The 12,497-nt window shown below is 37.0% G+C and overlaps 1 long non-coding RNA gene across 3 annotated transcripts in view; it reads left to right on the top strand.

Moving 5' to 3' along the window:
- Positions 1-12,497, top strand: part of LOC150101058 (uncharacterized) — a 75,603-nt gene that overhangs the window by 32,349 nt on the left and 30,757 nt on the right. For all 3 annotated transcript variants that reach the window (XR_016549156.1, XR_016549158.1, XR_016549157.1), the window contains exon 3: positions 3,007-3,116. This is a non-coding gene — a long non-coding RNA (uncharacterized LOC150101058). The remainder of the gene's footprint in view (positions 1-3,006; positions 3,117-12,497) is intronic.

Genomic DNA, 12,497 nt, shown 5'->3' with positions numbered 1-12,497 from the left:
TAAAATGTGAGCAAGTTACTGAGGCAAGATCTACCATCACAAAAAACCATGTTGCCTCTCATACAGTATCCCATTTCCATCTATCCATGCATGTATTTTGCTCTTGACCAACTTCTCCAGTACGTTGATAACAACTCCTGATATGCTGATCAGTCGGTAATTTGCTATATCAGTCTTGGAGCCTCCTCTATTTTCCCCTCTCCGTCCCCTTGGGACAAACCCAGAGCTGAGACAGATTAACCTCTACTGGCCATTTAGATACTTGTGGATGTAACAGTGATACCAAACTGCACTTATTATTTATGTTATTCAATAGGTGTTACAGAATCGTATCCAGATTTTGCTGAACATCTATAGATGCCATGGCTGGTTGGGGTGTTAAACAATGTGGTCAAAGGCATCAAAGCAATTCCCTAGCACTATCACATAAAACTCAAAATGGTATATCATCTAATCCCATAGCTGTATTCATATGAAGGTTCTGTATAATATGCTATGCACCTCCATTTCATTTACCTCAGTTCCTATATAAGTCTTTGCCTTTCTCATTAATGCAGTATCTCCATCTGGATGATATACTCTTGCAAAATGTTCACTTAGTAATTCTACTATTTCAATTGATTCAGCTACCTCCCTGCTACTAACATTCATTAAAATCATTCTGCCATAAACATTTTCTTTTACTCACAACATACTCTGCTTTTGCTTTTCTTACCACACTGGTTACCCTTCTGGTCTGTGCTTTGTACTGCTCATGTGCCTGCTGGTCACCTTTCTCCTTGAATTCTTTCAACAATTTTTTCTTTTTTTTGTAGCTCCAGCTTAATGGTTGTATTCAACTATTTAACTCCCACTTGATTTACTCTTCTGACTCTAGGTATGCTATTACTTCCCTGAAACACTCCTTTACCACTTCCCATGCACTATCAACATCCAGCCCTTGAAGTTTCACATGCCATGGCACTGATCCAAGTAATTTCCTAAGCTTGTTATACCTACCAGCCCTGTAATTCCACATACACCTCTCAGGTCAAGACCATATGATTTCTCTCACCAGTTGGTGGCAATGTGGTCATATTGGTTATAGACAAATTCTCTGATGCAATTACTAGATCTGGCACTCTCAAACTTCTAGTATATTCCATCACACGATGCCTCAGGTAATTATTCCTTAGTAACTGCATAAATTGAAATCCCTCATAATAATTACCCACCCTCCAATCATTGAGCCTATTTGCTGATGCATACTATCCCCATCATCTTTTCCATCCCCTGGTCTATAGTAGCATCAACTGTATATTTTGTTCTGCTGACCTCAATCTCACACCAGATAGCCTCAAATGTGTTATTTTCACTGGCCTGCAGTTGAACTTCTACTCTCTTTGGTTCAGTTCTTTAGCTTTTATCAATAATACTCTTCTTCCCCATTTTTTTCTCTCTTTTCCCTGAACACACTATACCCTTCACATTCTATCCTACTAACCATGGTATGAACTAACCAATGCCAAAAACTTTTCCCCCTTGTTTTGAATGCTCCTGGCATTAGTGTCATAGACTCACTGCTATCCTGATGCTTTATACTAACTACCCCATTCTGGTTAGTTACCAATGGTACGAACTTAGGCATTTTATGCACATTCTTACACTCAACTGCCTCACTGATATCTGCATGTCCTCTCAATAGCGTCCCCCAAAGCTCTAGTTTCTCTGAGTTTGAACATTCACTTCATTCAACAACACTTTTTTTCCAGACTCTGAATACCAAATCCATTCAGATGCAAACCATCCTTTTGCCCATCAAACTCACTCCACACATCCACAAACTCCACATTATTCTTCCTGCATAATCAGCTCTACTCTGTCATACCACAGCAACAGACTCAATATCTTAACTTTCTTGCTCTTTTCTTTTGCTGCTTCCAGTAATTCTTTCATGTCTAGATAAATAAATACCTTGTTTATTTTCTTCCTTTGATGTTGTAAATTATACTACACAATCACTGATGAATGACTGTGAACATCCACAGCTTATCTTATCTTTTATCCATAGATCAATGCAAACAAATCAGAATACTTATCATACAGCTTCCTTTGTAAAAGTGAAAGAGAAGACATGAATGAAGGCTGTAGAAAGTTTTTTCTCACTTGATTGTCAAGTAAATGTCTTATAAAATGGGAAAATAATTTCCTTGTTATTACAAGTTATTTTTCTTGTTCATTATATTCTTGTTTTAACTGTATACCCAAATATAAGTAAACAAAGGTTGTGCATGAATCATCTCATGACTTGGCTACTTTTATACAGAGGCTGTTGACTTCACATCAGTTGCTTTGGTATCCCATAATGTAAAACATTTCTTTTCATGTGATATATATTGTTGTGCATTATGGGAAGAGTCACTACTCAGACCCAGGAGGATATTGAGGTTAAATCAAACAGAAGTCATATGTTTTCATATGTGAATAGTCAGATGGTATATCACCATATTTTTAAAATACTTTGCATCAGAGATAGTTGTGAAAAAAAAAAACTTCTGTTGATTTAACCTCAATATCTTCCTGGGTCTAACTACTACTGAGGAGGAGATCTGAATAAAGCCCAAAACCAGTCTGGATAGTAACATTTCCCATAATGCATAAAAATATATATGTCTGAAAGGAAATGTGCTTTGCATTATGGGATACTAAGGCAATTGCTGTGAAGTCAACAGTCTATATACAAGCCTAGATGTGATACTTCACATGCAAGCTCTGTTTACACTTGGATATAAGATTAAAATAAGAATACAATTTCTTGTCTATTATAATTTATTAGAGAGAGAGAGATATAGCATCATATAAGGGATGTTGAAAAGGTAAAACTGAACAGTTTTACCTTTCAGATTTACTTGCAAATCCAAAGGTCTTTACAAGTAGAAACAATATTTCACATGGGTTTTCAGTATAATGCTACCTAGAGAACCTGTGTGGAGACAATATCAATGAAAACTTTCATTTAAAACCTAGGAGAGAGAGGAGTTCCAGAAAACGAAGTGCAGACACTGAACAGGAAACTAAAATTCAAGCACTCTCTTCTGCCAAAGAATACCAAGAAGGGAATCCAACTACTAAGCCTAGTAAGTACAGATATCATAACAGATTGTGTGTTTATAAAAAAATTTTTCCCTCCTAGAACAGTAAAGATTTAAACAATTTTATCAGAAGGAAAAGATAGCTATAGCTGTTTGAATTAACAGAAATAGAATGAGTAATAACCGAACTATGTCATTATATTAAGTATAATGACAGTTGTGAATGCATGTGATTAAGTCAGAAATACATTTGTTATGTTTATATATATATAAATTTATGTATAAAGTACTCTTCCAGGTGTATTAATGGTTATTTCAGTGTTCGTATCCAGAAACTGTGGGTAATTGCCATTAGAGATCTGAAGAGGGAGGCACATATCTCAAAGGTCATGAAGACTGAAGTGCACATTGATCAAGTGAAGAAGTAAATTGATTCTCTGTATGATTGTTATGATATAGAAGACATCTGACATAAAAGTGGTTGTACCATTTATACACTAATTTGGTCACCTGGTTTCTAATAGTAATAAGAAAGCTCTGTAGATAAGTAAGTCAATACCAGGATTGAAATCTTGATTCAGGAGCAATTCAAGGAATGTAAATTGCAGAGCTTGATAGGATAAAAATATTTAAGGGAATATAAGAAAAATTCTTGATAGAAAGGAGAGGTGAGAAATGGAGTGAGTATTTTTATACATGAAAGTAGTTGTGTGGAATCTGTTGCCAGGATGGTGTTTTGAATGAGAGTAAGAATTAGATTAAGGTACAATATATAACATATATTACTAATTTAAGTGAGACCTTCAGTGACAAGCCTACAGATTCCATGGATGTCTGTTAATCATATTTATTATGGCTCCATTGCCAGTTTGCATATATACTCTAGGTGGATAAAAAAAAAAAAAAGATTTAGCTGAAAACACTGCAACGATTAGAATAAGCAAATGGAACTGCCAGTTCAGTGTTGCAAAGTGTAATGTTCTGGTAGGCAATGATGAGATGTGAAGTATACACTTAATGGGAAATTTTGAAGGAGGTTAAGGAGATGAGATCTGCTAGTGGTGGTGGGCAAGGACTTGAAATTTAGGGATCACTTGAACAAGTTGTGAGGTCATTGCATTAGATTATTTTTATAGTGATGAGGATATATTAGATAGTCCAGAGAAGAGTGATTAATGTGGTAACTGGTCTTTGGAATGTGGAGTATGAAGGAATGCAATTTGCAAAGCCTAATAATTAGGAGGAGAGAAGATAGAAGATAATACCCCCTTACCAACTCTCACTTTGAGTTGGTAAGGGGGTATTTACTGGGTTAACATGGAAGAAATTTTCATAGAATGGGAGAGGGGAAGGGATAGAACAAGAGGCAATCCCTGCAAACTGCATGGGTATGAGTAAGGAACAGTTTTTTTTTTTTTTTCCATAAAAAAGTGGTTGGTTGCTGAGCAGCATTGCCTGACAGCATGGTGAATGCAGACACATTGAATGAGTTGAAAGCACAGTCTGATGAGCTTTGTCAGTTTGTACTTCATGGAAATCTGGTGTTAATAAACCTTCTGTTGTCTGGGAAGATAGATGTGTGCAAACTTAATACATTCAATTTATACATTTCATATATAATTAATGGCAGTATTTTGTTTTCTAATTCTTGGTCTTGAATTAGAAAGGTATCTGAATAATTAGATAGAGAGCAGTTAATCTTTAAATATTCCTTTAGCTAACATAATAATGGCCAGAGTGGATGAGAGTCCTGTCACAATAGTCATTAAAGAATATTTTGCAATTGCAAAATGGATATTATTCTCCGAGATCACTCTACCTACATCCCATAAAAAAACTTTGAAAGGCTACCCCAAAAAAGTAACTTCCTGACATCACAAAAAAATCAAACCCTTCAGTTTCCCCCCCCCCCCCATCCCAGGATATACAGTTTACCGAAAATCAATAAACTCAGTTCCCCTAAAACCTATAGTAGGCGATCTCCCATGCTATAAATTATCAAAACAGCTAGTCAGCCCTCTTATGCCTTCACTAGTCATACATCCTGTTGAGGTCAGTACGTATATATATATATATATATACGTACTGTCCATTAAAACTTCTATTTAGAATAAAAAACTACCCATTAAAACTTCTATTCAGAATCTAACATTAAATAATACAACATACTGGTTTTGCTCAACAAAATGTGTTTCGCTTCTAATTTTTTCCCTTTGTGATTTATTCTGGATATTTTTCTATGGTTTCCCCCCCCCCCCTCTTTCATTCCCACTTGCCAATATTTACATGGAAAATTTTGAAAAATGAGCTATAGACTCAGGCTCCCACCTCCCCAAACCTCCTATTTGCCTCTATAGCTCAGTCAGTATAGATGAGGCCCTTTGGTCAGAAAGACCTGGGTTCTGTTCCTGTCAGTGATGTGAGAAACCTTTATCTGGTCTCTTTTGACTAAAGGTGAGTTGGCTGGTCTCATACGGAGGTAGGGAGTTTTTTCACCTGGAAACTTGGGTTTTTCATTCCCCAAAACAGGCAAATCGGCCCCTGTGAACACATGCTTCTACAGACATAGGACATCTCCAGGAATAAGAAGTAACCAATCTATTCTGTAGGATTTACTGTGTAGACATTCAGTTCCGAATGTCTACACAGTAAAATGTGCAAGTCTACATGTGAGCATAAATTAGGATAGGATAGGATGTAGAAGATATGTTCTCTATTTGGCCTTATGGCCTTTTTCCTGTCAACCTCAACATTCTATATATATATCCAAGAATTCAATTTATGATGGAAAAAAAACTAACAATAGTCTACACTTCCTAGACACTTTAGTTACGTTGCTTCCCAATGGTAAGCTCTCCTTTACAGTACATAGGAAACCCACTTGCACAGATAGATACATTCATAAACTTTCCCATTTCCTCTTCCCCTCTCAACAATATGGCATTAAAATTCTAACCAATGGCGCCTACAATCTTTGTTCCAGTGGAACCTCTCTTTCAACAGAACTCAATCATGTACATGACACCTTCCTATCCAATGGCTATAGTTCCTACAGAATTTAAATAATCAATCTTCTCCCAATCCACAGTGATCTCTTCAAAAGGATTTTAGGAATGCTATCACCATCATACATTCAGATGTATCCCTACCTTCGGGATAATCTAAAAATAATCAGGTCCTTAAAGAAATACAACCTCTGTACAGCTTTTGAGCCTCACTTGACATTTGCTGCCCTTATCTGTTCTACTAAATATCAGCTCCCTCCTCTCTCAAGTTCCTGGTTTACATAAAGTTTCCTGTTCCTGCAAGTTTGCATACTTTGGACACACAGGTAGATTAGCCACCAACTGCATAGATGAACACAAAATATTACATGTGCAATCATGATTATGGTCAGTCTGGTCTTGTGGACCATGCATTGGATACTATTCCTAATAGGATCAACAGGAAAAAAACACCATGCTTTCATCGCAGCAAATGTAGAAAACAAAGACTGTAGAATCTCCATCTGCCCTCAGAAATCAACCAAGTTTAAATAAATATAGATGGAAGAAACTTCCCAAAATATTATTATTATTATTATTCGTGACACCTCCAAGGAGTCTGAAAACTCATCGCGGAAGGACACCTACTATACTACTCTCCATCTTCACACCACTACACCAAACCTCTACTATCAATCAACTACATCAATGCCATCTACCGCCCACCACCACCACAACAAAGTATTGTGGTGGTGGTGGGCGGCAAAGTATAGGCAGTATTTTTGTCTGTAAATTGTGTGTGTTCTGAAAGACCGATTTGTCTGTATGCAGAATATGGAAAACATTAATCCTCAGAGATCCCAATTTACAACCGAGGCCTCTGACAGATGCCCAATAGAGCATAGCCCATCTAGATAGAGCTCTAATGTTATATCTGCATGTTCTATTTAGTGTTGTGTTGCCTTTATATGTGTGTTATAAGTGTTAGTTTATACTTCCTGAAGATGACTGAGATGAAATATTGGAAGACTTAGAATAGCTTTTAATCCTTTCCCTGCCTATACTCCATTAAACCTCCAACATGATGTCCTTCCAGCACTTAAGCCTTAACACACAGGCATAAAAATACCAGTGCAATATTGTCATTTGATACAACTGGTCGTGAAATTGTGTGTGTAAGGTGTGACTATTAAATAACGAGACTGATTGCAAAAATGTGGTTTATTGTGCAACTTAATTGTTATCTCCTTCAACATACACCCCTCCTCTGTATACACCATTGCATATGAATTTTCCATTGTTGGAAGCAGTGCTGCAAGTCATCAGGTGTTATCTGCTTCAGTAGTGCTGCCATTTTCTCCTTTACCTCATCCACTGACTGAAAATGGGTGCCGTTCAATGCAAATTTCAACTTTGAAAAAGGTAAAAGTCGCATGGAGCTACGTCCAGTGAGTAAGGTGGATGGTTCAACACTGGGGTTTTCTTGTCAGCCAGATACTGCTTTACAGACGGTGCACTGTGGGCTGGAGCATTATCCTGATGGAGAATCCAAGCGTTTTTTCCCCACAGATCAGGTCTCTTCTTCCTCACTCATTCTCTCAGCTTGGTTAACTGTCTGACCCTCTGGTACCCATTCAACTATTATCATGCCATTGATATAAAAAAAACGCTCAACATTGCCTTCAGGTTTGACTTGCTCATTCTTACTTTTTTCATTCTCAGTGACATGGGAGTTTTCCAGTGCATCGATTGTCTCTTTGTTTCTGGATCGTACTAGAAAATCCACGTCTCATGATGTGATGATCTTCTCCTGCAAGTCTGGATCCACTGCCAGTTGTTCCATGATATCAGTGCAAATTTATTTCCAGATGTCTTTCTGCTCCTGACACAAATTTTTGGGAACCATTTTGGTGCAGACTTTGTTCATGTTCAATTGCTCATGCAAAATTTGTCATAGGCTCCTTATCATCTGCTTAATGTATGCTTAATCGGTGATTGTTGCAGAGAATTTTATTAATTTTCGCAACATTTTGTTCAGTTGCTGCCATAACAAGGCAACCCAATCATTCGTCATCTTCAATGTTTTCTCGACCTTCAGCAAAGCATTTGTGCCATTCAAACATTCGCGCACGTGACATTACGTTATCACCATACACCTCCCAACAGTTTCAAACACTCGGTCGGCGATTTCTTCAATTTCACAAGGAATTTGAGATTAATGTGCTGCTTGAGTATAACTTTAGACATTATTCCGACAAAGTGACTTCGTGTGTTTCTTTTATAACTGCCTACAGACTAACTACAAGCAACAGTGAATAATGCTTATCTCAACTGCTTCTAGAACCTTCAAAGTCATTCATAGCGCAAGTGTATCCCACTGCTACGAGTACACGATTCACACTGCACCTTGTCTCGTTATTTAATAGCCACACCTCGTATATTATATATATATATATATATATATATATATATATATATATATAAAACTTTAGATATACATACCAGGAGCAAATATTTAGGATGTGCTAGGTGTGCAGTGCTCATCCACCAGATAGTAATATCACCATTATATTTATGCAGTTAAAGACTCCCCTAATTGTTTCCAGATTTTGCGTGATTCCTAAAATTAAACACAGTACACTAATTCTTCATAAAGAGGACACTTCGACATGTAAACATTGTATCATATTCATGTTAATAGCCCAGGTGTGTGTTCAAAATACATACACCTTTCAGCCCTTTGAAAAGATGTACAGATGGCATAGTAGGTCAAATTGACAATTGACATTAATGGCTTTAGGGGTGAAGCAAGATGCTTTTCATATTCCTCACTGTTATGGTTACAGTGAGGAAAAGTTTAATGAGCAGTTTGCTACCCTGAATGGGCATGGAGATTATGTATTGCTACAGGAAGTTAAAATGGCTTTTGGTCCTTTATGTTTTAATATATCCATTGCCTCGTAGGCTACAGCTTGCTGAACTAGATCATTGGGGTGTATGGATGTGTTTAGGAAAAACTTGATTGCTAAAGATTGTAGGAAAGAGAAGATATAAGGAATATTTGTATCTCAATGAAGTTGATTGTTTCTGACAAACCATAGAGCATTTAGAATCATTCGCAAGCACTTGTTTTGTGCACGTTGCAGTTTGAGAATGTTAGTATTGGAAGTATGGCTCCAGGCTGGAGAAGCATAAGTGACTATGGGAAGAATCGTCAGTTGGTATAAAAGCAATTTGATTCTGATGTTTAGATTGCTGTTCCCGTTAATTAGGGGGTAGATCTGGGCAATGGCTTTAGATGCTTTGCACACATAGTCTTGATGTGCTGGTTGAAAGTTAATTTTTTGTCGAGCACGACACCAAAGTATTTTGTTTCTGTCTACCAGGGAATTTTAGTATTGAATAGTAAGACGTCTCCTGCAGGAGATATCGATCTTTTCGTGAAGAGAATGGCTGAACTCTTTTGAGGATTTACTTGTAGTCTCCATTTGGAGAACCATTTCTCTAACTTAGATTTTCTTGAAGTTTTTAGTAATGAGGTGGGGCTGAAGAGATCTGGCTAATAATGCTGTATCATCTGCTTATAGTTCCATGATGGATGACAATGGTTTGTGCAGAATGTCTGACATATATAGAGAACAGCAATGGAGCCAGTAGGGATCCCTGCAGCACTCTGGCCAAGATTTGCCACTGGGATGAAGTAGTACCATTAATCTTGACTTGCATGCTTCTGTTCTGTAGATAAGATCTAACTAGGTGTACCATTTTCAGTGAGATACCGGCTGAGTTTATGTAGCAATCCGAAGTGCCATATTTTGTCAAATGCTTTGGATAGATCAAGAAAAACAGCTCCAGTGTATTCGCACCAGTTGTAGCTGGTGGTAATATATTCAGCTATTCTGATGATTTGCTGGGTAGTACTATGGTATTGCCGAAAACCAAATTGTTCTTTAGGAAGGATGTTTAGTTCATTTATTGAAGCTTGAAGTTGTGAGAGGATGACCTTCTCTGCAACCTTACCCAGGTTGGAGATGAGACTGATCGGATGATAATTTTGAGGCCGGTTAGGTCATTGCCTGGCTTATGTATAGGGATTGCATCAGCCAGTTTCCAAGTGATAGGAAAATAGTGAAACCTCAAGATTGCATTTATGATCAGGTGCACTACAGCTTTTCCAGGCAGCAGCTTGATCACTTTATTTGTGATGCCATCTGGACCAGGAGCTTTTTTGTTCTTTAAATTTTTTATAATATCATATATTTCAGCAGGTGATGTGGGTGCAATATAGTCAGCACCAGTATCAGGAGCGTTTTAATGAGAGTCTGACCCATCTGTGAATTTTATACAAGTGATCGAAGTCTAAGTTTTCATATGAGAGATTTACACTGCTCTTCTAAATTTTTTTTGCTATGGCTTCTGCCTTTTCTACGTCTGTGTGAACAAGGCCCTGGTCAGAAAGTATAGGGGAGAGGGATCTGCCTTTGTTTTTGATATTCCTCAGTAGTCCCCAGATAGAGTGATCAGTAGGTGAGATAGAAGCTAATTTTTCTTCCCATAATTGATCTATGTAGTCTTTGAGTGCATCTCTCACTGCACCATTTAGTTTGTTAAGAACTGTTTTGTCTTGTGGTGCACGGGTGTTGTGAAATCTTTTCCTTGCTCTGTTTTTTTCTCTGATCAAGTTCATAATGTCTTCGGGCAGACGACCAGGCTTGGGGACAGATTTGTAGGTGGCTGCCATTATAGTGGAGTTAATTTGTTGGGTGAAGCTTGTGACCATCTTCTTTTGAACTTATATGAAGAACAGGTCCAATGTAATCTCGGAGTACTTTTGACAATTTTTCCCATGATATAAATGAGCGAGAGGGAGGAGATGGGTATTCTTGTTTTCCCAGCTGTAGTAGAATTGGGTTATGAACAGATGACAACTCATTCAATGAATTTAGGCTGTACTGAAGTTTAATTTTCATATTTACAACATGAACAGTGTTGTATTCAAAGGAGTTAAGCCTCATCCTCCTCTTCCAAGTTTTACACTTTTGAGTAATTAAAATATAGCATTCTCTTTCATTATTGTTTTCTAATATACAGTATCTTAAAACAAACACATTGACCCCCACTCTGCACAGATTTGGTTACAATTAATTAATAAATTAAAGTATTCAAAGTTACCCTACAATTAATTACATTAGCCCAATAAAGATGAGCACCAGTGGCTGCCCGTACATAAGCACTGCCACACTGCAGCACCCCAAGGAAAAAATTAAAAAATTAAATTTTGTTTGTGTTTATAAATAATAATAATACTTACATGTTAAAGGTTACAGCTTATGTTTCGACATTGATTGAATAGTTAATAATTGGAATTCGATTAACACTTTAGATTACAAAACAAGTGTCGGAATTATCATCTTCGACCAGTTGCAGCTAGACTCGCCGATATTCGTTTGGGCTTGTGATTGCATTACAAGTGATTCTGACATTGCTCATTTGAGCAGTGTATCGTATGCTTGCACGTGTTAATTCTGTGAGATATGAAACTTTTATTATTGGTGCATGTTCGTGGTGAGGGTCAACTATTTTTGCAAATCTTATTTCATTCTGTTAAAAAAACATATAATTATTTATTTATTAATTATAGATACAAGGCTGAATTATGACGAGTGTCACTGTTGAAAATATGAAAATAATTATATTTTTTCAATTATCGTTACACGAAACAAATACACTGCGATCTAACACAGTATCAGAATTATCGCGTTTGGCCAAATGCAGCCAGACTCGCTGATATTCGTTTGCCCTTGTCATTGCATATTACAAGTGATTCCGACACTGCTCATTTGGGCAGTGTCGCTTACAGATAAATTGTATGCATGCACGCGTTATTTCTATTAGATTTGAAACTTTTATTATTGATGTTTGTTCATGGTGAGGGTGAAATGTTTTTAATAAAGCAATTTTTAATACATAAATTTATTTATTAATAAATTGGTTACTGCTTAGGAAAAAAATATTTTTGTATATGCAGCACCCCCACTTAAAATTTTCACTGGCTGCCACTGATGAGCACTGATGTGCTATACACTCTTAAAACTTTCATACATACACAAACTAACATGAATTTTGTATCGTGGGTTGCATAAGCCACATCACACCCAACTGGAAATGGGTACACGACGCCACTGATTTACACAGTTTAACTTATAAAAGAAATCTGCTAAAAACTATACAGAGTGGATTGCAACACATTGCAGAGAGTATATAACTGGTATATGTTTCTGAGCAAAACATATACCAGTTATATACTCTCTGCAATGTGTTGCAATCCACTCTGTATAGTTTTTAGCAGATTTCTTTTATAAGTTAAACTGTGTAAATCAGTGGCGTCGTGTACCCATTTCCAGTTGGGTGTGATGTGGCTTATGCAACCCACGATACAACA

The sequence above is a fragment of the Typopeltis vanoorti genome, chromosome 12 (assembly GCF_054136105.1).
Source record: "Typopeltis vanoorti isolate ZY-2024b chromosome 12, IOZ_Tvanoo_1.0, whole genome shotgun sequence".
Lineage (NCBI taxonomy): Eukaryota > Metazoa > Arthropoda > Arachnida > Uropygi > Thelyphonidae > Typopeltis > Typopeltis vanoorti.
The sequence above is the reverse complement of the archived record's forward strand: the minus strand, read 5'-3'. Positions and strand labels throughout refer to the sequence as shown.